The sequence below is a fragment of the Lipophrys pholis genome, assembly GCF_963383615.2.
Source record: "Lipophrys pholis genome assembly, chromosome: 2".
Lineage (NCBI taxonomy): Eukaryota > Metazoa > Chordata > Actinopteri > Blenniiformes > Blenniidae > Lipophrys > Lipophrys pholis.
Genome location: NC_137636.1, coordinates 33,958,894 through 33,964,893, shown reverse-complemented (window position 1 = coordinate 33,964,893; position 6,000 = coordinate 33,958,894).

Sequence of the window (6,000 nt, the reverse complement as noted above, 5' to 3'; positions counted from 1 at the left end):
TATTTATTTCCTGCTGCTCCAATCACGAGGTGTTAATTTGAAAATATAGAGTGTATTAAAGTACAAATTCTGCTTCCACTCTCATGAAAGTATAAATAAATAAACAGACAGACAGACAAATAAATAAACAAACAAATAAATAAATAAACAAATAAATAAATAATAGAACTTCACAGGATGAACAACTGGACCAGTTTATGTTTTCATCGAAGAAAGTTGCTCACATCCTCCTCCCCCTCTTCTTCTTCCTCCTCCTCCTTTCCCCCCCTCTTCCTCATCCTCATCTTCCTCCCTCCTCCTCCTCTTCCTCCTTCGCCTCCTCCTCTGGGATGTATTTGTTTACAGCACAGCTCCTCCCCTGATGCCAGTGTGGTACTTTGGCTGTTTCCCCTGTGTCTCCTCTTCATCCTCGGCCATCACACTGCAGCCAGTGTTTCAGGCCGGCCTTCCTGTCGCCAACAAAGCATCTCCTCTCTTTGTTGGGCCTCCTTTTGGAGGCAGGGGGCCGGCCTCCAACCTAATTGTGTATTCGTTAGCATTCGCCTGCCGCAACTTAACGACTTAACTCCTTAAACTGTAGATGGAGTGCTGTGTGTGTGTGTGTGTGTGTGTGTGTGTGTGTGTGTGTGTGTGTGTGTGTGTGTGTGTGTGTGTGTGTGTGTGTGTGTGTGTGTGTGTGTCCACCTCACATTTTGCAGGTCCCTGGTTTGATACCGGACCTGACATGTGTATTTGTGCCTGAGCCTCTCTCAAGAGAGAAGTGAAGAACATTTTCACTGCATTTATATTCCAATCAGGTTTTCCCTGTTTGTAAAAGCTGACTTCCAGATATAGAAGCCACCTGCTGAAAACGAACAAAGCAGACATGATTAAAGATGAGCTCACACCAGTGGTGTCTGATTTCTTTCTCATTGTGGCCAGAAAACCTTCCTGTGTTGTGCTGCTCTCACTGTTCTGTAAAAAAAAAAAAGATAAGACTCTCTGGACATCACTAAACAGTTAACTGATCTTTTGGGATTATAGGATAAAGGAAGATCACGATATCATAAATCATCTGGTAGGAAACATGCATGACGTCTAACTTCACTTGTACACAGAGTTTTCAAGTGAGAACTTTTGGTGACTTTTGTGTGTCCACTTGCACGACCACAGTTTTCGTGGCCATTGAAAATGCTTTTTGAAAACGGGATCGGGAAATGTAAGTTTTCTGAAATGCTGCTACTGCTGCATGCGCACGGCAGTCGTAGTAACTAGTAGTTGTGCACATGCTCAGTAGATGTACTATCAGAAAAATGTTTTCTCCACAGTGTCATGACTCCCAGTCCAGATTCTCCTGGGACTTGGTACTTTTATAGTTGACAGTCAGCGTAGTACCAATCCAACTTGACCAGGAGTCGGCAGCTTTCAACACTCAAAGAGCCATTTGGACCCGTTTCCCAGTGAACAGGAGCTGTGGGAGCCACAAAACCCTCTTGACATAAAAATGATAAATATATCGATTTTAACCTCTGTGCTACATACTGAGCAATGGTAGAGCAAAAATAAAAAGAACCAACAATACAGTGTTTTTAAAATGAACTACACGTATCCCTATAAATTAATGCACCAATGAGGACATGAACTCTGGTGTCCCTACATGGCAAGTAAGAGTTATAACCACTGGACTGCAGTGGCTGCACAGGTGAAGCAGCTTCCCACAAAGATTTTATCACCAAGTCACTCAGGTTAATCTTTTCGACAAAAGTTTTGGCCCCAATTAAATTTTCCCTTTACAAAAAACACTTCATGAGTGGGGAGGGGGAGAGAGAGAGGCAGCGGCGCCTCCCTTCCTTCCCAGAAGCTTCTGACCAACCAGGAATAGACCAGCACCCTCTCCGTGTTGAGTCGTCCACCCCCTCAGCCGCACAATGTCATTTAATCGACGCATACATACAGGAGTTCGGGGTTTTTAGAAACATGAGTGTGAGTGGTGTGACTCTCAGTGTCATTCAGTTGTGTGGATCCTGTGTAAAAACTTTAAGTGAATAACCGCCGCTGTCTGTGTGAGTGAGGTGATGAAGAAGTGAAGAACCTTCATCAGCATCGTTCCTCCACACGTCTGCTGATTGGTCACTCTCAACTAGAAGCAATATTATAGCTTTGACTTACCATACCGCTGCGGCCCACCCCGGCCCTCCCCTCCTCGCCCCGGCCTGCCCCGGCCCTCTCCGGCCCTCCCCGGCTCTCCCCTCCCCGGACCTCCCCTCCCCGCCCCACCCCGGCCTACTCCAGCCCGGCCCTCCCCGCTCACGGGCGTACTGCTGTGGGACGGAGGCTCAAGAGCTGCAATGGAGGGACCAAAGCGTGATTTATCTTGGCGCGAAGTGGATGAGCTTATGGAAAACTTAGTATAGGTTCACCTGTATAGGGCTCCAGTCCGTCACAGGACAAAAACACAGAGACAAACAACCACACACTCACATTCACACTGAGGGGCAATTTAGGGTCACCAATTAACCTCAGATTCATATTTTTGAAGTGTGAGAGGAAAAGAGAGTACCAGGAGGAAACGCGCGTTGTCACGGTGACTAATCCCGGTAAGAAGTGAACCAGTGTTGCAGTACGGAAAACCCAGGGTTAATCCTTGAAATGACCTCAGTGAGACAAAATCCAGAGTGTAGTGTAGACCCAAGGTGTTACAGGTTCATCATAAAATCACACAGACAAAACAAAACCCCTGTTCTGATCTACTTTTATACAAGGACATCTTGTTTTAAAGCTTTTTATGGGATTGGAAGAAGAAGAACATTAATGTCTTCATTGGATTAGATTTCATGACATCGCATTAAACTTTATTGTCATTGTGCATGTCACACGTACAAATACATATGTGTGTGTTTGTGTGTGTGTGTGTGTGTGTGTGTGTGTGTGTGTGTGTGTGTGTGTGTGTGTGTGTGTGTGTGTGTGTGTGTGTGTGTGTGCGTGTGTGCAGAAGCCCTATAAGCGCCTCCCTGAGGGCAAGAGTGTAAACACTGTGTGTGTTTGCTTCCCTCCGGAGACAACCCTTCTACAGACAACTGTTCTTCTTCCAGACTTCAGACAGCTCAGAGGTTCTTGATGGTGCGGCAGTAGAAGTTCTGCTGGATATCTGAGGAAAGGCATTTCCTCACGAAGAAGAGGCTCTGGTGAGCTTATCTGACCAGAGGGGAAACGGTTATTCTTTAGCTGGAGGTCCTGTGAGCTGTAGATCAATGGATTTGATGTGCTATGTGTTGACGAGTGTCAGTGTTTCTCCTGAAGTTCATGATGAGCTCTTTGGTCTTTAATTAGTCGGGCTGTTGTTGATGCAGCACACAGCCAGGAGAACCATCATGAACACATTGTCTATAAATAAAAAAATCTCTTCCTCAAGGTGAGGGATAGGTGAAGATCCATGAGAAGTCAAAGAATACACTTTTCACTATCAGCTTTGCAACACACCTTTATTGCACTCAATACAATCCGGGCATGACATTAGAATCTGCCTGTGCATAATCTCCTTCATCCTGGCTTCTCAAAGCAAACTGAACCAGGTCAACTGGACATGTGCAGGAAGATCTTTTCCAAGGGGCATCATCACTGGATACAGCGTGAAATCTCCTACTAGATGAATGTATGACCAAGTCCAGTTGAGCTGATTCAAGTAGCTTCGGTCAGAATTTTGCAGCAACGCTAAATGCTGACTTTCAGTTAGATCACATTCACTCATTCACACACACACACACTCTGTCGTGATGATGGCCACCAGGTATGGTGGTCGACGTCCATTGCGAGATGGAGGATCTAACCTAAAACTTTTGGAATTGTTAATAGGAACAGGCAACTCCTTCCATAATGATGTTTGTGACTTCAGAAGGCTCACACCCGGTCATTCAAGGTTAAACAGATCCTCAAGACTGTTGTCTACTGCAGAGTGAATCCAGACATGCATTGACCGGAGATGAATGGTTTCAAACACAACATGTTTGCAGGTGATACTGAGCAGGATTGTTGACTGGTTTCTAGCCTGCAGTTCTGAAGTGTTGGCAGATGTAGTTATTTATTTAAAAAAACAAACCTCACACAGTTTGGTGGTAATCGTGAAATAAACACGGTGTGGTTGTGTAGACTGATCTGATCATGCACACTCATAGAGATATTATGATTTTAAAGAAAACAGAGTACTACAGGGTTTATTAAAATATTTTCTCACATCGACTGGCAGCTCATGGGCCACATGTGGCCCCCATCTCCAGACTACAAATGAATAAATAAATGATTTGTTTTATATTTAAGATCCTTTTAAGCATGTTTGAAGCAGGTATCAATAAAAATGTCTCAAAATTATTCTTTTTTTGTTCTAGTTTTAATTTTGCTCCTCAATAATCAGAGTAGTGTGAGGGCAGTCCGTACGGGAACAAAAATTGGGCTGCGTGTGGTCGACCGCAGAGGGAGCAGAGTCGACCCTCGTGCACTGGTGAATGATGATTTTGACTTTTCACACACGCTGAGAGTTTGGAATGGCTTTTAAATGGACACTAATCAGACACACAGGGAGAACCGTGTGCAGACACGCAGAAAAGACAGGTGAATGCAACATAAAACCGGAAGGATGAAACACAGGTATGTGACGCAGAAGGAGACTTGACATTATCAACATATAATAATACATTGTCTTATATAGTGCTTTTCTTGGCACTCAAAGACACTTTACTTTATTCATTCACTCCATGCTCAATGGTGGAAAACTATGTAGGTAGGGCAGACTGATGGGAGCGAGGTTGCCTGCGCCACCGGCCCCTCCAACCACTCACAGGCCGTTCAGGGTCTTGCCCAAAGGACACTTGGGCAGGCAGAGATGGGAATTGAACCTGCAACCTCCCAAATGGGAGACGACCGCTCTACCAACCGAGCCATGCTGCCCCATATAGCAGAGAAAGCTACCAAAATAAACCAGCTCACCACTGTAGTCCTGTAATACCGCTGAGTACCACAAGGTGGTGCAGTGAGGAGGATAATGACGTGTCATTGAAATAATAACTATACAGCTGTAGCTTGTAGTAAACAGAACAACAAACACGTGTGCCATGTTTTCATGTTTCTTATGATTGAGACACTCATTGACCTGAAAAGTCACAAACGTGCTGAAATGCTACTGTCCTGAGTCGGTGACACGTCTACACTCTATGGTGGGTTTTCAACATGAAGATATAAAAGTGAAGATTTCTTTCTGGTATATTTCTGAGTGGGACAAAGAGTTTCCATATTGCATTTGTAATGGTATTGTAGTTTAAAACAAACCACCACGCAACTAGTAGTGGTTTGTTTGAACTAAAAGCGAAGCCTGAATATAAACTAATATTTACTTATTTTCTTTAGTCTCATATCAGTCATTGATATGCGTGAATGCTGGTCACAAATCTGCCTCCTGATTTCTTCACAACGTGCTGAAGCTACATTTCAAAACCTGGAAACTTTCCTGACGTCCTTTGCCATCAGGATTAAACCCACCCAGTATATTTGACTGATGACATCATTCATACTTTATACAGCACTGTGTAAAGGCTTCAGGAAGATATGAACCGGTAAGAATTCTCCGACAAATACAGGAGTTAATCATTAGTTTGTTATTGAATTAACAATGTACTTATATGTAAGTTACTGACTTCTCTCTCTCTCTCTCTCTCTCTCTCTCTCTCTCTCTCTCTCTCTCTCTCATAGAGAGTTTTGTGTGAAAACTTCCTTTGAGGTGGTGAATTCAGTTCATTCTAACAAAAGCAAAGTCAGACATGTACGGGGTAAAACAGTTTGATATCAACCCTGCTCTTTTTGTTTCTTCAAACCACCTCTTATATATTTGATTTCATCCTGAGTCTGCATCAATGTGCTTGTTTCAGACACTGTTTTGATTCTTGTGATCAGAATATAAGTTTAGTAAAATATCCAAATACACAAATTTTATCAATAAACCTTTAATCGTTTTTTTTTTTTTTTTTTGTAGAG